Below are 24,563 nucleotides of genomic sequence, written 5' to 3'. Positions count from 1 at the left end.
TGCAAAGCTAAGAATTTGATAAACAAAACACATTTTCCTCACATTTCTGTGGTGGAAAGTTCTGGAATATGCGTGGATCAACAAATTTCCACCCACCCAGCGTTCCTCCAGGTCTCCCAAAAAAAATGGTACCTCACTTGCGTGGGTAGGCATAGTGGCTGCGACACTAAACAGCGCAAAACGCAACGTGGTCGCACCTCAATTTCCCAGTGAAATCTTGCGCTTTTTGGACAAAGAGACTACTTTTTGTTTTTGAGTCCTAGCTCTACCAGCACCTAGGGAAACCTAGCAAACCTATACATTTTTGAAAAGTAGACACAGAGGGGAATTCAGGATGGGGTGACTTGACTGCCTACCACCAGGTTTTGTTACCCAGAATCCCTTGCAAAGCTAAGAATTTGACAAAAAAACACATTTTCCTCACATATCTGTGGTGGAAAGTTCTGGAATCTGCGTGGATCAACAAATTTCCACCCACCCAGCGTTCCCCTAGGTCTCCCGAAAGAAATGGTACCTCACTTGCGTGGGTAGGCATAGTGGCTGCGACACGAAACAGCGCAAAACGCAACGTGGTCGCACCTCAATTTCCCAGTGAAATCTTGCGCTTTTTGGACAAAGAGACTACCTTTTGTTTTTGAGCCCTAGCTCTGCCAGCACCTAGGGAAACCTAGCAAACCTATACATTTTTGAAAACTAGACACCCAGGGGAATTCAGGATGGGGTGACTTGTCAGCCTACCCCGAGGTTTTGTTACCCAGAATCCCTTGCAAACCTAAAAAGTTTACCAAAAAAACACATTTTCCTCCCATTTCTCTGGTGGAAAGTTCTGGCATCTGCGTGGATCAACAAATTTCCACCCACCCAGCGTTCCCCCAGGTCTCCCAAAAAAAATGGTACCTCACTTCCGTGGGTAGGCATAGTGGCTGCGACATGAAATAGCGCAAAACGCAACGTGGTCGCACCTCAATTTCCCAGTGAAATCTTGCCCTTTTTGGACAAAAAGACTACCTTTTGTTTTTGAGCCCTAGCTCTGCCAGCACCTAGGGAAACCTAGCAAACCTATACATTTTTGAAAAACTAGACACCCAGGGAAATTTAGAATGGGGTGACTCATTTGCCTACCCCCAAGTTTTATTACCCAGAATCCCTTGCAAACCTAAAAATTTGACCAAATAAACACATTTTCCTCACATTTCTGTGGTGAAAAGTTCTGGAATCTGCGTGGATCAACAAATTTCCACCCACCCAGCGTTCCCCCAGGTCTCCCTAAAAAAATGGTACCTCACTTGCATGGGTAGGCATAGTGGCTGCGACATGAAACAGCGCAAAATGCAACATGGTCGCACCTCAATTTCCCAGTGAAATCTTGCCCTTTTTGGATAAAAAGACTACCTTTGATTTTGAGCCCTAGCTCTGCCAGGACCTAGGGAAACCTAGCAAACCTATACATTTTTTTAAACTAGACACCCAGGGGAATTCAGGATGGGGTGACTCGTCTGCCTACCCCCAGGTCTTGTTACCCAGAAACCCTTGCAAACCTAAAAATTTGACAAAAAAAACAAATTTTCCTCACATTTCTGTGGAGGAAAGTTCTGGAATCTACGTGGATCAACACATTTCCACCCACCCAGTGTTCCCTCAGGTCTCACGAAAAAAATGGTACCTCACTTGCGTGGGTAGGCATAGTGGCTGCGACATGAAACAGCGCAAAACGCAACATGGTCGCACCTCAATTTCCCAGTGAAATCTTGCCCTTTTTGGACAAAAAGTCTACCTTTTGTTTTTGAGCCCTAGCTCTGCCAGCATCTAGGGAAACCTAGCAAACCTATACATTTTTGAAACCTAGACACCCGGGGGAATTCGGGATGGGGTGACTTGTCTGCCTACCCCCAGGTTTTGTTACCCAGAATCCCTTGCAAACATAAACTTTTGACCAAAAAAACACATTTTCCTCACATTTCTGTGGTGGAAAGTTCTGGAGTCAGCGTGGATCAACAAATGTCCACCCACCCAGCGTTCCCCAAGGTCTCCCGATAAAAATGGTACCTCACTTGCATGGTTAGGCATAGTGGCTGCAACAGGAAAAGGTCCAAATCGTACCCTATAGCAACACTACCTTGATTTTTGGGGGGGGCACCTGAATTTTTGGCCCGGGGCTCGGCGGCCATCTTTGGAAACTACCAAACCCAAACGGTTCGGAAAACTAGACACCCGGGGGGAGTCCAGAGAGGTATGGCATGCGTAGGTCCCCCAATGTATTCCTGCCCAGAATTCCTTGCTAACCTTAAAATTAGGTAAAAAAAACACTTTTCCAAACTTTTTTGCGTGGGATCTCCGTGCCGGCAAAAATGTCCTATCACCCAGCGTTCCCCTTGTTCTCCAGAGTAAAATGATACCTCACTTGTGTGGGTGCTCCAAAGCAGAACAGGCTAAAAATGAATTAAAAAAACATTCTAGTATATAGGTTTGACAAATTAAGCACCCCAACCTTAGTCACAGGGCTTTGGCCCACCCACACAAGTGAGGTATCATTTTACTCGGGAGATCAAGGGGAACGCTGGGTGGTAGGACAATTGTGCCGACAGGGAGATCCCACCTAAAAATGTATGAAAAAGTGTTTTTTTTTAACCTAAATTTAAGGTTTGAAGGGATTTCTGTTAAGGACAACATTGGGGGACCCACGCATACCATACCTCCCTGGACTCCCCCGAGTGTCTAGTTTTCAGAACTGTTTGGGTTTGGTAGTTTCCAAAGATGCCCGCCAAGCCCCGGGCCAAACACTCATGTGAACCCCCTTGCAAAACCAAATTGCTTTGAATGAATTAAGTTTTCAATTGGAGAACGTGCGATTCAGGGGACAATATCGCATGAAAATTGTGACAGACAATTTCAAGTTTGCAAGAGATTGTGGACAAAAAACAACAATAGAATTCACCAGAAAGACATGACCATATACTACCATGAATTAACAATAATATCTAAATTTAGAAAGTTATTTATAGCTATAATAAACACCATAACTGAGTTACTCAAAAGACAAAGAATCAAGCACGGCAATCTATTCCTCAAAGACACACACATACAGGTTGGATTTGGCACGAGGGTGAGTGATGGTTCAATACATAAAATTTTATTAACATGATATTTCAAAAAAATGAAATGCTCTGTCAATAAATAAGTGCATAAAAACCGAACCAGTGACTCGCAACTCGTGAGCTGTAAAGCCACGACAAGGCACCAACCGTTTTCCAGGCCATTCACGCACCTTTCATACCTGATACAAACCAGACCACTGACACCATCTGGAAGGAAAAGCAACACATTACAACAATCACAATAAGGGACAAGGTACACCCTACTGCAGAAAGAGAAAAAAATATATATTACTGCACAGCCATCTAATCCGCAAGCACACACACATACTGGTTGGATTTGGCACGAGGGTGAGTGATGATTCAGTACATACAATTGTATTCGCAAGTAATTTCACAAAAAATGAAATACACTGCGTAGAATTGAAAGTATGATTAGCTGAACCACTGACTCACAGCTCGTGAGCTGTAAAGCCACGTCAAGGCACCAACCTCTTTACAGGCCATTCATACACCTTTCGTACGTGTGACACATTCAAAACATTCACTCCGCCAGCCGCGGACCCATCACATTTCAACACTCACACCAGCAAACAGCGCCATTCAAGGGCCCATCACTTTCACACGCCCACATTTCTGACACTGCAACTACACAAAATGATGGACTGCGTGGAGTGTCACTCAACTAGCAGTGTGTGTAGTGACCAACAAAAAGTAACTACTCACACACCGCCAGCTGAGCGCCAGTCCACCCACACCACCATCCAATCACCAGACCATGCACACCGCCAGCCAAACACCACTCAGCGCACACCGACAGCCAAGCACAACTCCATGCACAGACAGCCAAGTACCACTCCACACACACCACCAGCCAAGCACAACTCCGTGCACAGACAGCCAAGTACCACTCCACACACACCACCAGCCAAGCGCCACTCCACACACACCGCCAGCCAAGCACAATTCCGTGCACAGACAGTCAAGCACCGCTCCACGCACACCATCCAGCCAAGTACTACTCCACACACACAGCCAGCCAAACACCACTCCACACACACCACCAGCCAAACACCACTCCATGCACAGACAGCCAAGTACCACTCCACGAACACCACCAGCCAAGCGCCACTCCACACACACCGCCAGCCAAGCACCACTCCGTGCACAGACAGCCAAGTACCACTCCACAAACACCACCAGCCAAGCGCCACTCCACACACACCGCCAGCCAAGCACCACTCCGTGCACAGACAGCCAAGTACCACTCCACAAACACCACCAGCCAAGCGCCAATCCACACACACCGCCAGCCAAGCACCACTCCGTGCATAGACAGCCAAGTACCACTCTACACACACCACCAGCCAAGCGCCACTCCACACACACCGCCAGCCAAGCACAATTCCGTGCACAGACAGCCAAGCACCGCTCCACGCACACCATCCAGCCAAGTACTACTCCACACACACAGCCAGCCAAACACCACTCCACACACACCACCAGCCAAACACCACTCCATGCACAGACAGCCAAGTACCACTCCACGAACACCACCAGCCAAGCGCCACTCCACACACACCGCCAGCCAAGCACCACTCCGTGCACAGACAGCCAAGTACCACTCCACAAACACCACCAGCCAAGCGCCACTCCACACACACCGCCAGCCAAGCACCACTCCGTGTACAGACAGCCAAGTACCACTCCACAAACACCACCAGCCAAGCGCCACTCCACACACACCGCCAGCCAAGCACCACTCCGTGCATAGACAGCCAAGTAGCCCTCCACGCACACCACCAGCCAAGCGCAACTCCACACACACCGCCAGCCAAGCACCAGCCGGCACACACCACAAACACATTTAGAATTCTTTTATTGAAAATAACACTAAACAAATGGTAATACCTACAAATCAGCTAACACAAATTCTAAAACTAAACACTTTGCACTAATGCCAATCCTTGAAACAAACTAAAAACTTTTACAGAATGCAGACCAAGCAATTCACTTTACAGCTCAATAAAACTCCCAAAACTTCTTTTGCGTGTGGTACGATTTAAAACAAGCTGACAGACACAATCCAGGCTTAGAAGGACAGTCAGGACAGTATATACGAGACTCCTTCCGCACGCCTCTTCGCCAACAGACTCTGCATCTTCTAGTCGGAAATTCTCTTGTGGTAGTGGGAGGAATAGATTCAGGAAAGTGGCGATCTTTCAATCTAGCCACATCCTCCACCACTCCAAATCTAGGAACACTTGCCAGCTCCACAAGTACAAGGCTGCCTATTATAGACTCCTGAAACTTAACAAAAGGCATCTTCGTCTCAGGACAAGACTTCTGGTACACAACAAAAGCATTAAAGGATGCCAAGTGGAACAGATGGATAGCCAACTTCTTGTACCAAACGTAAGCCTTTCGAAGAGCAGCATAAGGTTCCAACCTCTGATCTACTCTGTCAACACCACCCATGAACTTATTGTAAGCTAAAATGCACACAGGTTTGCGCACTTCAGCACCCTGACCCCAAACAGGCACAGGTTCTGTACTTTCATCGTGGATAGTAGTCAGCATGTACACATCTCTCTTGTCTGAAAACTTCACAGCTAGAAGCTCCCCACATCGCAATGCAGTAGACTGTCTCCGCACAAGCCTTTTGCAAACAAGTTCCTTTGGGAAACCTTTACGGTTACTGCGCATTGTGCCACAAGCACCAGTGCCCACTTTGGCCAACTCCTTGAACAACCGCACACCAGTGTAGAAGTTATCTACATATAAATGATGGTCTTTGTTAAATAATCCTCTACCTAGTTCCCACACAATTTTCAAAAAAGGACAACCAGGAGGGTTAATGCTGGACTCCTTACCAGTGTACACCCTGAAATTGTAGACATATCCAGTCTCACTGTCACACAGCATATACAGTTTGATTCCATAGCGTGCCCTCTTACTAGGAATATATTGCCTAAAAACCAAGCGGCCCTTGAACAATAGCAAAGACTCATCCACTGCAATTTCTTTACCAGGGGCAAAGATCTCAGAAAAACGATCAACAAAGTGATAAAGGACAGGCCGAATTTTAAACAAACGGTCACAATCAGGGTGATCGCGTGGCAACGCTAAACCATTATCAACAAAATGCATCACCGAAGAAGAAGCATATACCGATCACGACTTATGACTGCTGGAAATATAGCTGTTGCCATCAAGGGACTAGTGGACCAATATGAAGTCATTGATGGCTTCCTTAGCAAGCCCATCAAAAAAGTTAATCCCAAAAACTTCTTCATCTCTTCAACATTTGTGGGAGTCAACCGGATTGCTCTAGAATGGGGCTTAAGGCTGGCACCGTTGGCCCTCAAAAGTTGTTCTGCATACAAATTACTTTGATCAACAATCTCTTGCAAAAACACATCGTCACAAAACAACTGAAAAAAATGTATTGGCAGAAAATTCTCAGTATTCACTCTACACCCAGGAACACCAGTGAACTCTGGCAATGCCGGCTGCACCAGGCCAGGGGGAACTCAGAGGCCATCCCTATCAACGGGGGGAGCAGCCACCCCAGCCTGCAGCCCAGAAGCCTCTTGCTGCTGTTTACCAACGGGAAGCCTAACAGCCACAGATACTTCTGGCTGCACAACACCAACAGAAGACATAGCATCCCCAGAGGGCTCTTCCTGCACTACACCAACGGGAAGCCTAGCAGCCTGAGATGCTTCTTGCTGCACTACACCACCGGGAAACCAAGCAGGTCAAGATGCCTCTTGCCACTCTACACCAATGGGAAGCCTAACAGCCCCAGATGCCTCTTGCTGCACTACACCAGCAGGAAGACAAAAAGCACCAGATGCCTCTTGGCGCACCACAGCAATGTGAAGCCTTTTGGGCGCAGGCTCCAGCCCACATGCCTCTTGCCGACGTAAAAAGAAAGGAAACCTTGCGGCCCTAGGCAGCAGCACAGATGCCTCTTGGCCCACTACTGGCACATCAATGTCCTCCTCTACCATAGGCCCTTCATCAGCACTAGAAGAAGATTCATCATCCGATGATGATGATTCCATGCGAAGAGAAAACTCACTGCCTGAATCTTCTGCCCCTACCTCTGAGTCCGATTCGTACTCAGTCTCTGAACCATGGTCAGAGGAAGACTCAAAAAGCAAACCAAGAACCTGCTGAGCAGTAATCCTGCGACTAGCCATTATCCTTACAAAGCAAGAAGACTGCACACACAAGTAAACAACAACCTACACTGTGCAAAGTAAGAAGTAAACAAGGTAAGGCTTTCACAAAAAAAACAATACAAATCCAAAACAATTTCACTCTTAACAAATATAGCTACACTCACCAGCACCTACTCTGCTGAGACACAGCAAAAAGAAATGATATCCCACTAGAAAGAAAAAAAGAAATGACAGATTAGAAAACAAAGTGCACATCAAACACTAATGCTGAAAAAGAAAGAAAAAAAACACAGAGCCACACAAACTGCTATAAGTACAACCTTTTTCAAAAAGACAAACATCAGGGGAAAGTAGTACAAAATACATTCACTTACCAAGCATAAGCCACTACACAAGCTGCAAACAGACCCGCCACCTACAACAATCCAAAGAGCATAAGCCTGGAACAAGACAAAAATAGAGAAGAAAAAAAATTACTACCACATTTCACAAACAATATAACAATTAAAAAAACAACACACAAATTTGCCCCCCAAATTTACATTCGACCAGATGGGCCATCAAATAGGGCTTAGACCAATTGGGATTAGATGAGGTTTAACATCAAGACACTGGTTAATTTTTTTTAATTTTTTTACAGCCTGACCCCTTTGGTGCCAGTCGGTCTTTGCTCCTGCCAGTACCCCCATCACACAGGGGCAGTAAGGACATTCATACACCTTTCGTACGTGTGACACATACAAAACATTCACACCGCCAGCGCCATTCAAGGGCCCACCACTTTCACACGCCCACATATCTGACACAGCAACTACAGAAAATGATGGACTGCGTAGAGTGTCACGCAACTAGCAGTGTGTGTAGTGACCAACAGAAAGTAACTACTCACACACCGCCAGCCGAGCACCTGTCCACCCACACCACCATCCAAGCACCAGACCATGCACACCGCCAGCCAAACACCACTCAGCGCACACCGACAGCCAAGTACCACTCCACACACACCGCCAGCCAAGTACCACTCAACGCACACCGCAAGCCAAGCACCACTCTCCGCCAGCCAAGCACTGCTCCACGCACACCATCCAGCCAATTACCACTCCACACACACCGCCAGCCAAACACCACTCCACACACACCGCCAGCCAAACACCACTCCACAAACACCACCAGCCAAACACCACTCCGTGCACAGACAACCAAGTACCACTCCACACACACCGCCAGCCAAGCAGCACTCCGTGTACAGACAGCCAAGTACCACTGCACGCACACCATCCAGCCAAGCGCAACTCCACACACACCGCCAGTCAAGCACCACTCCACGCACACTGCAAGCCAAGCGCCACTCCACACACACCGCCAGCCAAGCACCACTCCGTGCACAGACAGCCAAGTACCACTCCACGCACACCACCAGCCAAGCGCCACTCCACACACACCGCCAGCCAAGCACCGCTCCACGCACACCATCCATCAAAGTACCACTCCACGCACACCATCCAGCCAAGCGCCACTCCACACACACCGCCAGCCAAGCACCTCTCCGTGCACCGACAGCCAAGTACCACTCCACGCACACCACCAGCCAAGTGCCACTCCACACACACTGCCAGCCAAGCAGCACTCCGTGTACAGACAGCCAAGTACCACTGCACGCACACCATCCAGCCAAGCGCAACTCCACACACACCGCCAGCCAAGCACCACTCCACGCACACCGCAAGCCAAGCGCCACTCCACACACACTGCCAGCCAAGCACCGCTCCACGCACACCATCCATCCAAGTACCACTCCACGCACACCATCCAGCCAAACGCCACTCCACACACACCGCCAGCCAAGCACCACTCCGTGCACAGACAGCCAAGTACCCCTCCACGCACACCACCAGCCAAGCGCCACTCCACACACACCGCCAGCCAAGCAGCACTCCGTGTACAGACAGCCAAGTACCACTGCACGCACACCATCCAGCCAAGCGCAACTCCACACACACCGCCAGCCAAGCACCACTCCATGCACACCGCAAGCCAAGCGCCATTCCACACACACCGCCAGCCAAGCACCACTCCACGCACACCATTCATCCAAGTACCACTCCACGCACACCATCCAGCCAAGCGCCACTCCACACACACCGCCAGCCAAGCACCACTCCATGCACAGACAGCCAAGTACCACTCCACGCACACCACCAGCCAAGCGCCACTCCACACACACCGCCAGCCAAGCACCACTCCACACACACCGCCAGCCAAGGCAGTAAGGACAAAAAAAGACCAACTGGCACCAAGGGAGGCGGACAGTAAAAAACAACCAACATTTTAACCCCCATTGGATCAAAACTCAAATCCTAGGGCCTAGTGGGCCAAAAAACAGGAGGCAAAACGTCAAAAAAACGGGCCGATTTGCCCCAAGGGGGGGCAGAAATTCAAAAGCATAATTACTTGCCACCAGGAAGCGACCCTTGCCCAAGGGGTCGCTTCCTAAAAACTCAATTTAAATTCCCTGGTGCTAGTGGGCATTTTCTGCCCCCCCCCTGGGGGCAAAATGGCAAAAAAAACGGGCCGATTTGCCCCCAGGGTGGACAGAAAAACAAAAACACAATCATGGCCACCTGGAAGCGACCCTTACCCAAGGGGTCGCTTCCCAAAACAAACACATTGCCCCAACAAAAATCCCTGGTGCTAGTGGGAAATTTCTGCCGCCCCTGGGGGCGAAACGGCCGAAAAACGGGCCGATTTGCCCCCTGGGGGGGCAGAAAAACAAAAAATCATGTAAGGCCACCTGGAAGCGACCCTTGCCCAAGGGGTCGCTTCCTAAAAGCTAAAAACAAAATCCCTGGTGCTAGTGGGCATTTTCTGCCCCCCCTGGGGGCAAAACGGCAAAAAAAGGGCCGATTTGCCCCCGGGGGGACAGAAAAAACGTAAACATTGAACATGGCCGCCATATTGCGACCAAAAAACAACCCTGGTGCTAGTGGTGAATTTCTACCCCCCCCCACCCCCCCGGGGGCAAAACGGCCGAAAAAACGGGCCGATTTGCCCCCGGGGGGGCAGAAAAACGAAAAGATAATTACAGGCCACCTGGAAGCGACCCTTGCCCAAGGGGTCGCTTCCTGTAAACTAAAATTAAATCCCTGGTGCTAGTGGGGGCAATTGCGCCGCATGATCGCGACGCTGTGCGCGATCGTGAGGCAGAAATGCCCTGCAAAGAGACATCAGGGGAGAGGAAAATCTCTTTCCTCTCCCCTGATGCCTCTTTGCGGCCCCAATCCCCCGCCAGACTAGAGAAAACCTACCTTGCTGCACGGCGCTCAGGAAGCAAATGGCTTCCCGGGCGCTGGGAATCCCTGATGATGTCAGCTCGCGCTGTGCGCCCTGACGTCATCAGGGATTCCCATGGGGAGGGGCGGGGGCGGCAGCGGACACTCTTCCGCTGCCGCCCCCAGCAAAACGAGCGCAATCAGAGACCCTCGGGGGGAGCGCCAGCGCTTCCCCTGGGGGTGGTGCTCATGACGAGCTGGCCTTGTCATTCGCGCACGACCGTGTGCGCCATGACGAGCCCAGCTCGTCATCAGCCCCGAAGGGGTTAAGCAGCCTTTGAAGTCCTATCTGAGTGTTGCTGAACAGCACCAGGTCATCAGCGTAGAGGATATGTGACATTTGTTGTCCTCAAACCGTCGGAGTGTGAGCCTTATGTGCGTCTAGCTCAGTGGAGAGACCTGCCAAAATTAGGTTAAAATGGGAGGGGGCTAAGACACAGCCCTGTTTTACGCCAAGGTTATTTGCACCTTCCTTGATACACACAAGCCAAAGTTTGACCCATAATTTGTCCCAGGGGACACCATCAAAAACTGCTTTAAAATCTACAAAGCGCAGGTAAAGGGGTGTCCTTGTAGCTTTTGCTCTGTTCATGATTAGGCTCACGGCCATAAGATTGGTTGAAGTACCTTGGCCCCTTTGGAAGCCAGTTTAAGGGGATTCTTCCATTGTCGCACGACCAGGATTCCAGATCATGGAATAGTAACGTTAACATTTTTTTAAAATTAACCATCAATACTATTAACCTATAGTTGCTAGGTGAACATGCCAAGCCTTTTTTTTAAATGGGAAGAAGTATGGAACCCCTCCAGCTATCAGGAATAATGTTGATTTCCAAAATGAAATTAAACATTGACACTAGGAAGACTGACCATCTCTGGGACAGATGTTTGAATAATGCCTGTGGTAGCCCATTTGGACCAGGGGCACAGTCGGCACGGGACTTTTTAATGAACTTCTCTACTTCGGTTGCTGAAATTTTCCACTGCACCACAGTGGTTTTATTAGGACAGTATGTACAAGCAGAAGCAGTCAAACCACTCTTGAAGTGTGACTTTAGGTAATGTACCCATTCCATTCTGTCTCACTGATATTAGCGCTGTTTGCAGCTGCAGGGCCTTTCTCGTTCCTATAGGCCATCTGCCAGAATCTTTTTGAATTGTGCATTTAAGAGGCGGGTGGTAACTAAGCCCATAATGTTTCTTGTTTTGCTTTTTTATGCTTCCAGATCTCTTTTTTTAGCCGCCATGTTTCATTGCAGGGTTGTTGTAGTAGATCCAGGTCTCCTGGATGTTGACATGATTGCCGGAAAAGACTACCTATTTCCTTTCTTATGTTCCAAATATGGATGGGCATAATTGACAATTTGCAATGATCAAGTCGAGTTCCCTTCTTGTGGCTCATCTCACTGTGGATTTTAGTTATATTATGGGCAAAAGTCTCCCATGTCACTATTGGAGTGCGATCTAGTTGAGCTAGGTCCTGCAAACTTGAGACTGCATTCTCTACTTATGAGTTAATGGAGCCGGGCTCCACTTCAGGTGTTTCAGGTTTAGTGAGTGTGTTTCTCCTGATAGCGTACTAAAACCCTCAAATTTGCGCAGGGATGCGTTCACCCTGATGACCTGAGGGTTGTGATCGCTTTTCACACAATTGCATATACTATAGTCGCAAACTTGATGGTAAAGGGGCATTGAAACAAGGGTATAATATATCATTGAAACCGTGTTACCACAGACCCTTGACCAGACCGGTGGCATGTCAGGTGGTTTCAGGCCATTAAGTGCCAGTAGGCCCAATAGTTCACAGGTTTTTATGAGTTCTTCTCCTGGGTTGTCCCTCCATAAGTTTGATGGTTTTGCTACCTCTGGGAGGAGACCCACTGCGTCCATATGTTCCTCCGAGGGACAAAGAAAAGGGTTGTGGTTAAAGACCACCAAAAACTAGCCATTGTGCCTTGTTATGGCTATCTTTTAACTGGAGGTACCCGGAGGTATCAGAGCGCTTTACATGAAGTTCCACATTGTTACAAAGTTACATCAGTTGCAAGTTACATTTGTTGCAAGAAAACATTTAAAGAGCATAGAAGATGAGCTAAATAGTGCGTAGAATGGTAAAGGGGGTAAGGTAAAAGGGTAGGAGGGAGATCCAGCGGAGAAACAAAGGAAAGTCTGCCCAAAGTCTGGCTGGGTAGGTGACGGCCGAGGGGGGAAGTCCTAAGCCCATCTCCTCAATATCTATCAAGGTAGCTCCACCGGGCTTCGAACAAAATGCTAGGTCTCAAAGGTCTATAATACAAGATGCCCTTAGATTTTTAGGGGATACTACGGTGTTGTGAACAGCATCGTGATATGGGGCCATGGTGGAACCATGTGATTTCAGGTCCGTTTGGGTCATCCCTAGACAATCCAGGTCTTCCTCTTGAGGAATTTTGAAGTGGTAAAAGCTCCCTAAGTCACCCAAGCAGATTTTGCCTCTTCTTTTTCTCACACGTTTCTTTTCACTTTTGGTTTGTCATGGTAGGTCAGGAGCATTCGTTTTTGTGCTGTCATCCACAGGTAATTCATGGTGGACCCTGGATGGAGTTTTGAGATTGACCTCCACTATATCCACAAATTCTTCCTCTGCTGGCCTTTCAATGGAAACCACTTGGCTCCATGCAGTTACATTCTTTGGACTGGGTGTTTCCTCTTTCAATATTGTACCAGGCCGAAAATTGGGGCCGATGTTGTTTTTTCACTACACCCAGTATGCTTGCATGATCACCGGGAGTTTCACTAGTTTCTCGACTACCTCCTTACAGGAACCGGCTTTAAAATCATTTAAATGGTTTTATTGGGCCCTTGTGACTAGTGAATTTCTTTTTTTTTATAGACACTAATATAGCCATCATGTTCAGCAACCCCACCTGGATGTCCATTTTGTTTGAGTGGTGATTTAGGGCCAGCACTGTTGCTTACATAGAGTTCAATGTAGCATACCACAGGTTCGGGGGATTTTCTCTAGGTATCACTATCCGTGCCCTTTTGATTAACACTTCTTCTATAGTTGCATCCTGGGTGATTGTATTGGGCCCCTCCATGGGGACTGGGGGATCCTCTTTACTGTTTAAATTAAATTTAGGAAATACGAAGAATTGAGGTGCCCACCCGTCTGCACCTTCCGAAGCTATATCTGTGTAAACCATATCTTCTGGGGCATACACAGGTGAACTACTGAACAATTTCATTGTTGTTTTTTGGGTGAATGGTTTCTTGTGGCTAGCCAGAGTTTTGATTCAACACAAAGCTGCTTATGATTTCAATGTTAATATCAGGCAGAGTAAAGATTGCAATAGATAATGTGGTTGACTCTGGCTCAAGAACAGCTATATCCTCAGTTAAAGAATCCTTTTGTGCAGATATATTGTTTGAGTTTTTACCCTCTAGACCTTGTCTTACCTCAGAGGTCTGCTGATTAAACATGTGCGATGAGCACCATTAGTTTTTTTTCTGTTTTTAAAACATGGGCTGGTTTTGAAGCTATTCTTATTAGGGCATTTAAATGGACAGATTTGTTTCAAAGAGGATTATACCGTGTCTTTTTGGATGATATTGTTGATGTTTTTCTTCCAGGATGCTGCTATTGTAAATCCCAGAAACTAAGGACTTGATGAAGGATGTTACAAGTACTTTGGGGCATGCAAGATTGAATAAACACCCGGGCATTAGTCTTCACATGATGTTTCAAACCGCACATGTAGTTGCCTTCCAAACCTACTCACTGGATGAGTCCCCGATACTCAATAGCCGTCCGCTCCCAATCTCCTAGTAGTTCAAGGTCACCTAGAGCCTTCGATACAAGTAAGCTCGCGCATCAGAGAGTAACAGGAACCTGGGCCAAGAAATCAGAAAAGAACACTAAACCAAGAAGTCGATTGCAGGGCTCGAACTCCCCTGTCCACATTCAAAATGATTACTTAATGCATATTAATCTGCTGTTGATGTTTGGTAAAGAGCTTCCTTCCTAAATAAACAGAAATGCTACCGAGAACTTGGACTACTACTTCCAATTTGGATGATAGTTGACACTAATAAAAGCCTGACCTGTTTTCAAGCTTCACTCCATACCCTAGTTCTCTCTTCTCCTCGCTCTACCCAAACTCAGAGGAACAACAATGGCAATGGGAGGATATCGTCTAAATATCAGGCTAGTTGGAGGGAGGCTTCCATAAACCAGAGACTCACAGCAGGGCAGCTGCGAAGGAAGACAGTGCTAAACAAAACCACTGAGGAATAAATCCACTTCCTTCCTCTCATGAACTGAGCCTGCGTTGCAGCTGAGAGAACCTTCCTTTTCCTCTGCTCCTGCGCTCTCTATTTTCTATGCTACCTGACAGTGGACGAAGCAGCAAGCTTGTTTCTGAGTACTGACACTCAGCATTCCCTTCCTATACATATATCTAGGGGTGGGCAAAACTCTGTGGAATTTCATGGAGTTACATGAAAACTCTGCGAGATTCTGTGGAGCTCCAATAACCAATGGAAATAGACACATTGCGCTGCCTGAGCTGACTTTTAGCACCAGGAACTAATTCTGTGCTGAAATATCAGCATGAATGGCACCACATAGCATGCCAGTGGGTGTTACTTCTGGGTTGATTTTGCTGCCTCTCAAGTAGATTTTCTTCTCTGGTGGCAGCTTTCTGACCATGCACTGTAAAGACTGTCCAAGTTGGGGAAATTTCACTGAGTGTCCTCCTAGCGACAAAAAATTACGCAAGGGAATGCCAAATCTCACTCACCAACTTACCATTGCTGAGCCACACGCAACAAAAAACTCCACCACATGGCAGTTGGAAAAATTCGTCCAGAACTCCGCGTAACATGCATAACCTGGAGTGGCCAAAACTCTGCCAACCCCGCAGGTGGAGCAGAATTTATTGCACACCCCTACATATAACCTGTAAGAATGCCATACTGCTGACTCTGACATATATTCGGAAAAGATGACTCTGCACTTGTGGGCTTCAATCTCAATGTGAGCAAAGGGCTCTGGACTGTGCAGGGCCTTGTGATGGCAGAAGTTAGAAGGTTATGGTAACCGGTGCTACTTCTAAACTGTAGTTCAGTAGTTTGACACACATAATCATGGTGTTTATCAATCAATCAATCAATCAGAGCATTTGTATAGCGCACTACTCACCCGGAGGGTCTCAAGGCGCTGGGGGGAGGGGGTCCGCTACTGCTCGAACAGCCAGGTCTTGAGCTGCTTCCTGAAGGCGAGGTGGTCCTGGGTCAGGCGGAGGTGGGTCGGAAGGGAGTTCCAAGTCTTGGCGGCCAGGTAGGAGAAGGACCTTCCTCCTGTGGTGGCTCTTCGGATGCGGGGGACGGCGGCGAGGGCGTGGCTGGTCGATCGAAGCTGGCGTTTGGGAGCGTAGAAGTTGAGGCGGCTGTTGAGGTATCCTGGTCCTTGGTTGTGTAGGGCTTTGTGTGCATGGGTGAGGAGCCGGAAGGTGATTCTCTTGTTGACCGGGAGCCAGTGCAGGTCTCTCAGGTGTCCGGAGATGTGGCTGCGGCGGGGGATGTCCAGGATGAGTCGTGCTGAGGTGTTCTGGATCCGCTGGAGTCTCTTCTGGAGTTTGGCGGTGGTTCCGGCGTAGAGGGAGTTGCCGTAGTCCAGACGGCTGGTGACGAGGGCCTGGGTGACCGTCTTCCTGGTCTCGGTGGGGATCCCCAGGAAGATCTTACGTAGCATGCGAAGGATGTTGAAGCACGACGAGGAGACGGCGTTGACTTGTCTGGTCATGGAGAGGGAGGAGTCCAGGATGAAGCCCAGGTTGCGTGCGTGGTCAGTTGGTTTGGGTGCGCTGCCCAGGGCGGGGGGCCACCAGGAGTCTTCCCAGGCGGAGGGTGAGGATCCCAGGATGAGGACTTCCGTCTTGTCCGAGTTCAGTTTCAGGCGGCTGTTCGACATCCATTTGGCTACGTCTGTCATCCCTTCGTGCAGGTTGACTCTGGCGGTGGCGGGGTCGTTGGTGAGGGAGAGGATCAGCTGGGTGTCGTCGGCGTAGGAGATGATGTTCAGGTTGTGCTGGCGTGCGATGGCTGCGAGGGGGCTCATGTAGACGTTGAAGAGTGTTGGGCTGAGCGAGGAGCCTTGAGGAACGCCGCAGATGACTTTGGTGGCCTCCGATCTGAACGGGGGGAGGCGGACTCTCTGTGTCCTTCCGGCGAGGAAGGAGGTGATCCACTCCAGTGCCTTTTCCTGGATTCCGACGTTGCTGAGGCGCTGTACTAGGGTACGGTGGCAGACAGTGTCAAAGGCCGCGGAGAGGTCCAGGAGGATGAGGGCCGCTGTTTCTCCGTTGTCGAGCAGGGCTCGGATGTCATCGGTAGCTGCGATCAGGGCGGTCTCGGTGCTGTGGTTGGCCCGGAAGCCAGACTGCGAGATGTCGAGGGATCCGTTCGTCTCGAGGAAGGCGGCCAGTTGCTTGTTGACGGTCTTCTCGATGACTTTTGCCGGAAACGGGAGCAGCGATATGGGGCGGTAGTTCTTGAGGTCGGTAGGGTCTGCTGATGGTTTCTTGAGTAGAGCGCTGAGTTCGGCGTGCTTCCAGCTCTCCGGGAAGGTGGCGATGTCGAAGGAGGTGTTGATGATGTCCCGCAGGTGGGGTGCGATGACCGCGTCGGCCTTGTTGAAGACGTGGTGAGGGCAGGGGTCTGTCGGAGATCCGGAGTGGATGGAGTTCATCGTGCGGATGGTGTCTTCGGTGCTGATCGGGGTCCAGGCGCGGAGGGTGGTGGTGGGGGGCGGTGGTTCGGTCGTGGCGTGCGTTGGTTGAGTGCTGAAGCTGTTGTGTATGTCCGCGATCTTGTTGTGGAAGTAGAAGGCGAGGGAGTTGCAGAGGTCTTGCGAAGGGGTGATGTCGTTGTTTCCGGCGTTGAGGTTGGAGAGCTCTTTCACGATGTTGAAGAGTTCCTTGCTGTTGTGTGCGTTGTTGTCCAGTCGTTCCTTGAATGCGGTTTTCTTGGTGGCGTGGATCAGCTGGTGGTGTTTTCGGGTGGCGAGCTTGAGGGCGGTCATGTTGTCCGGTGTTGGGTCTCTGCGCCAGGTTTTCTCGAGTGCTCTGCAGTTCTTCTTGGAGCTCTTGAGTTCGTCGTTAAACCATGGGGCTTTCTTGCTGCCGGGTCTGCTCGGGGGGGTCTTCAGCGGGGCGAGGTCGTCTGCGCAGTCGCTGATCCATTTCGTGAGGTTGGTGGCTGCTTGGCTGGGGTTCGTTGTGCTGGTGGGAGGGTTCTTGCTCAGGGAAGTAGTAAGCTGGTCTGCAGTGATCTTGTTCCAGCTTCTGCGGGGAGCCTGTTGCTGGTGATGGTGGAGCGTGGTCCTTCTGTAGCTGAAGTGGACGCAGCTGTAGTCCGTCCATTGGAGTCCCGTGGCGTGGCTGAAGGCGATGTCCTTGCTGGAAGAGAAGATCGGGTCGAGTGTGTGTCCGGCGTAGTGGGTTATGATACAATGGAGTAAACAATAAGTGAACACCACCTCAATAATAATAATAATAATAATAACAATAATAATAATCCACATTTGTAAAGCGCACAATCACCCGTAAGGGTCTCTAGGCGCTGGGGGCCGTCTGGAAGATTAAGCGAGCTATTGCCCAGAGTCACATGGTGCTGGGCTAACCTGCCTCTGGAGCCGGGGATCGAACCCTGATCCCCAGATTCCAGCGTCAGTCGCCCTGGCCGCGGCGCCACACCTGTCCCATCAATAGATCAGGAACATCATGTTTCCCTGGCCAAAATAAATTGGAACAAAGGCAGCTCTGTGGTGGCTGATGTGATCTTATCTGGGATCATAATTTATCGTTGTTCATTGGCTAGTGGCTGAGGTACCCGCAGAACAAGCCCAGGTCTTCTCAGGGCAGCCCATTCTCTGGGATTGCTGTTGAAAATATATATATATATATTTTATTATATATAATACTCACCCTACAAGTTCCCAACTACTATTGAGGAAGAATTATGACAAAGTCATCACAGCAATAAAAAGGCCACAGGTGGGAAAGGCACGGGCCAGTAGAAACACCATTCTTTTCTACAAAACATTTTGTGCTACTCTAGCCTTCATACTGAAATGCTTATGAAATGTAACAGGTGATCAGTATTGCTTTCCCGACATTTTCAGAATCAGTTATTTCCAACGCAGGGAAAAACGGCATGCTATGTTGTGCCTGTTGGCTGATATCGCTCCTGAATCAGTATGCCAAGCTCTTAGCGCCATACTAGCCAGTTGTCTATATCACTGCTTGACTTGCTTGTAGATCCAGATTAGTTTGGCATCATCTTAGGAAGTCAATGCAGGCACAATAATAAGACAATTCTCCATATGGTGAAAAAATGTGCAGAAGATACTAAAAAATGCTTGTCTGCTCTTGTTAAATGCAGAGAAGGTATTTAATAAGTCATGTAAAGGCAGCACTCAGGTCAAATGGCCCTGTAGCGCAATTTATGAGGTAGGCCTTGGGGAGCTATCGATGTCCCAAGATGATGGTTAAGGTTAATGCTGTGAAATTAGCTGCATACGCAATCAATTAAAGAATGCAACTGAAATACCCTCTATTGCCTCTCTTTTTGCTCTGACGCTAAAGGTCTCTGTTACACAAGTTTGCAAAGGTGCAGACAATATCAGGGTTTGGATAAGCAGAGAGGAATTTTATAGCGCTAGTTAGAACCAGAGGTATTAGAGTGGTCTACATGAGGATCAGCGAGTTACAGGTTACAAAATGACATCAGTTACAGGAGCCAAGTATAAACATAGGAGAAAAACAGTGATTACACAATAACATGAGTTATTCGCGCATATCATAGCTAAGACACACGTATACACTCTGTATAAATAAATGGGGAATGGAAGGTTGAGGGGGAAAGGTAAAAAGAGGGTAAGGAATGTAGATAGTGTAAGGCAAACCGCCAAGAGGGAAAGTACCTAAAGGGGACACAGAAGTCAGTATGAAAGACAAGGCAAACCAGCTGGGGACCAACGATCAAAACATCTTGTGTATCTGTGGAAGTATACGATGGAAGAGGTGTGGGAGACCTAAGGGGGGTGGGGGGTAGACTAGAGGAAAATGTCAATAAGGCGAACAAGAAGCAGTCCAGCAGCAACGAGGATCGGTCGAAACCGCAAGATGGAGGACCCACTGGAGCCGATAGCATTATCCCAAAATGGCGGATATACAAAAATCTATCCAAAAACCATAAAGGTAGCTGACTCCACGGCTCCACGTAGGGCTGGAAAGGAGAGGCAGCCACAGGATCACAGAGGAAGGAGGCAGAGGAGGGAAGTAAACATAACGGGGAGACAAGGAAAAACTATGTCCAATGTCCAGCTGGGTAGGTGACGGCCGAGGGGGTGAACCAGAGCCAAACTCCTCTATGGCTGCCTAAACAACTCCATCAGGCATCAGCTATGTTGCTCGGGCTCCACTGTAAGAACATTCATGGTTTCAGCCCCGGGGCATCGTTATAGTTCCATAGGCAGCACCAGTCCGGTGTTGCTGGGAAGCGCCATCCGCCTCACCCTCCAGCTCGCCCTCACCTCATTTAGGCCCTGCGCCAGTGCATCAGCCCATTTCCTCGCGACCGTATCCTTTATTAGGAGGGGTATTGCAGCAGGGCACTCCTGAGTACGTAGTATAGGCATTCAGAACAGGGACGCCAGCATCGTGCAGTCCATCCCGGCCCGCAGCTGCACACCAGCGCCGACACTGCCAGGCTCGTGCGGCACCCCCTCCTTGCAGTCAATGGGGGTCGCATACCTACATAAGGCAGCACAGGCAGGGACTGCCCGCGCATGGGTGAACAAAGCCCTCGGTACGCAGCTTCAAGGCAAGTATAGGTTAAAGGGCCCCGGCAGGCGCAGAAGCCCGCCAGGCAACAATGAGAATACATCGCAAGGCCCGGCTGGCAGACTATTGATTAGAAAAGAAGCAAGTTTTAAGGGCCTTCCTGAAATGTAGCAGATTAGTCTGAGATGTTATGTGCAAAAGGAAGGCTGTTCCAAAGTTTAGCAGTGGAACTGATGAAACTTTTGCTGCCCCCAGAAGCCTGTTTAAATTTAGTAACCACCACATTTCCTCTATTTTAAGTGCTCTATTAAAAGTACTGCATCCATGGTAAGAAATCCTGGTACTCTCCCTTTCAAACTAAAGAGGTGCGCAAGTACTCAATCCCTGGGAGACCAGCCCAGTCTTTTAAGCGTCAGAACAGCTGGTAAATTTAATTCATGATGGCCGCAGATGATCTAATGGCTTCACTGATGGATACTGTAACTGAAAGAGGCTCTGAGCGCACTGCTTCTATTCTGTATAACTGAAGTTTCTCAGTTTAAAAGTTCCGCGTGCAATCAAAGCAGCGCCTCTTGCCTTAGGCGTCCCATAAATACTCCAAAGTCGTGCTCTCCACTACAGAGGTGAAAGCATCCCTTGAGGCACTGCTTTAAGATCCTACTGGGGATTACCCAGAGTTCCTCTATGATTCACTCCACAAGGTTTTATCTGTTCATGTCTTTTATTTTTTCACACAAAATTCATTCTTATTGCTGCTTGTGTTCATCATTTAAACATCTTGTATATACGTTTATGTTCTTATATCAGTCCACCCAAGAAGTGAATGAACGAAAATAAGAAAATTTAAACGAGATACACTCGATTATAAATTAGGGGAAGTGTACACATGGGCAGAATCGCCCCTATACCCCATTCACTGACACTTCATCATCAGGAAGCGACGCCACAAAAAGACCACCGTGCAACAAAAACCAAGTACCGAGAAAGGCACCACAGTCAACAGTTACAAAAGAGGGAGCAACAATGGCAGAAAAACCGACAACTTCAGCAGGTACCATTATTAGAGATGAGCATTTTTTAGAAGTAGGCCCAGACCTACAAGAAGATCCGGGTGGAAAAAAGGAGGCTCCAAACACAAGGAGTGCCACAATAAAGTTGAAGGAGAAAGAAAAAAAGAAAACCACACCCAAGAACGCTTAGTGATAAACATATCCAAATACAAACTAACAGCACAAGAACTAGCAGTATTGGAGAAAGGTACCTCCTTTGTTCCAACAACCCCCACCAACTCACTTGAACTTGAAATCAGTTTTTTCAAACTGATGCGAAAATTGAGGTTACGGTATTTCTTTGATCATGTAGTTGATAAACCCACCATAAAGGAAGAGGATCAACTCAAAGGTTTAAGAACAAGAAGTACCTTTATGGCCCCATCAAGCCATAAAACTTTAGATCTTTTTGAAACGATGGTCAAGCAAGATCTGAGCAGGGTAAAATTCGACAAAAAGCCTAGAAGGAACCTCACTAACAAGGACATGGATACTCTAAAAAAACTTGCGCATAACAAGGATATTGTCTGCACTAAAGCAGACAAAGGCGGAGGCCTGGTTATAATGGATGCCACCATGTACCAACAGAAGGTAGAAGAACATTTAGCTGATTCCAACACCTATGCAGAGCTACATTCGAATCCTACTTATGAATATGCCAAAAAACTGAGGGAATTGGTTGGCCGAGCCAAGGAGAATGGCACCATTAATGAAAAAACAAAAAACTTTTTGCTCAAAGAGAATCCTAGCAGCCCCTTGTTTTATATGACACCGAAGGTACACAAAAACCTATGGGATCCTCCACTGCGTCCCATTGTCTCAACGAGAAACAGCATTCATGAAGCCACGGGGCAGTTCATTGACAAATACATGCAACCGACAGTACAAAACATGACGACATACATCAAGGATTCCACAGATTTTTAACCAGACTAAACCTTTTGGAAATAGGAGAGAATGAGGAATTACTATTATGTACAGCTGATGTGAAGTCTTAATATACCTCAATACCCCACGGAGCTGGAATTGAAGCGATGGAGGAAGCAATTTTGACAACAGACTACAAAGAACCCATGCAAATATTCTTGATGGAACTGATAATATTCACGCTCTATCACAGTTATTTCAAGTTCAACAACAAATGGTACCAACAATTGGTCGAAACCTCAATGGGCAATTGCGCCGCCCCAGTATATGCTAATTTGTACATGAAGACATATGAGGAACAATACATTTTGAAAAACGCAACTTGGATCAACAACCTGAAATTGCTAGTCCGATATATCGATGATATATTCATCATATGGAAGAACAGCGAAGAATCACTTCAAGAGGCACTAACAACATTGAATTAAAAAAATGAAAGGATAGAACTCACTTGGGAAATTTCTAAATCTTCAATCACATTTCTGGATGTTCGAGTGATTTTGCACAAAGGCAAGATAGAAAGTCCACTGACAGAAATAACACTGTTCATTTTCAGAGTTTTCATCAGGATTCGCTAAAAACTCATTTACCCACATCTCAGATGATGAGAGCAAAAAGAATTACCTCGGATTCTAATAAAATACAAAGCACACTAGAAACCATGGGTGAAAGATTTCGTAAGAGAGGTTATCCAACCAGCCTGATTGAACAATCAATTGAGAAGGTGAAATGCATTCCTAGATCAGAATTAATGAAGACTCGAGTCAAAACAAAGCAAGAAAGAATGACTGTAGTATCTAAATACTCTACGATGAGTTACAAATTCAAGAAGATAATACAAACTCATTGGAATATCTTACGAGCCGAAAGTGACTTTGATAAGAGTTTTGAGCATTTCCCCATCTTTGCTTTTACCAGAGGCAAAAATCTCGGTGAATTGTTAAAACAAAAAAACCTGAAAGATGAAACGTATCGAGGCACTAGACCTTGCCTGCATTGTGGGCACTGCAATAACATTATCAGAGGAAGTGCAATCACACATCCAATGAAAGGGCACAGCATCAAACTCCGTGTAAATGCTACTTGTGACACGGCCAATGCAATCTACATGTTGAAATGCCCCTGCGGAAAGGTTTATGTAGGAAAAACCACCCGCAAGTTGAAAACAAGACTAAATGAACATAAGTCAAATATCAGGCTTGGCAACATCAAGTCATCCGTAGCTGCTTATTTTTTAGAAGAGAAGCACAACGTGTCTCAGTTACAATTCACAGTTCTAGAAGTGATCGATAAAATTGAAGGACGTGACAATAACAGATTTCTCCTTCAGAGGGAGAACAGTTGGATATACATGTTGAACTCACATAAGCCCTTCGGGCTTAATGATCGCGTGGAATTTACCTGTTATTTATAGACATTGTTTACTAATGCAAAGAAGCACATGAGTGCTTAGCCTTACCTACGTTAATGGACGCTTGAGCCATCTGTCGAATACTCATTTAATTTCATTTAACTTCATTGAGTTTGTTTAATGATACTGTCATGTTTTATTATTTCATGTTTTAATATTTCAGGAGAAACACATCCTTATTTGATAACCTAGTGCATTCCATTCTGTGGCAAACCGCTTATTATAGAGCACAGAACTTTTTACATGTTATCCAAGCAATAGCTTTATTGAATCCTTTCCACGCACGTTCAGAGAAAACCACAAGGGATAGATTCGCTTCCCATTGGCTCTAGTTCCGATCACATGATCGGGCGTATAGCCAATGAGAATGAAGTATATGGAAGAGTGCGAGTAATGTGCAGTTAAAGCATCAGCGATTGGACCGGCATCGTGCTAATGCCGTGAGCCTTTCGTCTCGTTTTGTTGAATGAGTGAACAGGAGAGAGAAGACGTTTTTTCATTACGTTCAGTGAAGTGAGTAACATGGCAATATGAATTTTGACAAAATAGAGATAGAAGCGGCATGTAATGGACAAATGTTTTCTCTAGTTTTGATTTCGCTCGTTTTCATGGTAATTCCCTATAGAGTGTTGTGTTCAATGCGAACAAATTTAACAGAAAAAAGTGAGAGCCTGATAGGCGTTTTTTATCACAATAGAGCACTAGAGCATGCCCACACTGGGGTGTCAACACAAATGG

Source organism: Lissotriton helveticus, chromosome 7, assembly GCF_964261635.1.
Source record: "Lissotriton helveticus chromosome 7, aLisHel1.1, whole genome shotgun sequence".
In the NCBI taxonomy this organism is placed as follows: domain Eukaryota; kingdom Metazoa; phylum Chordata; class Amphibia; order Caudata; family Salamandridae; genus Lissotriton; species Lissotriton helveticus.
This window is presented reverse-complemented; position numbering follows the sequence as displayed.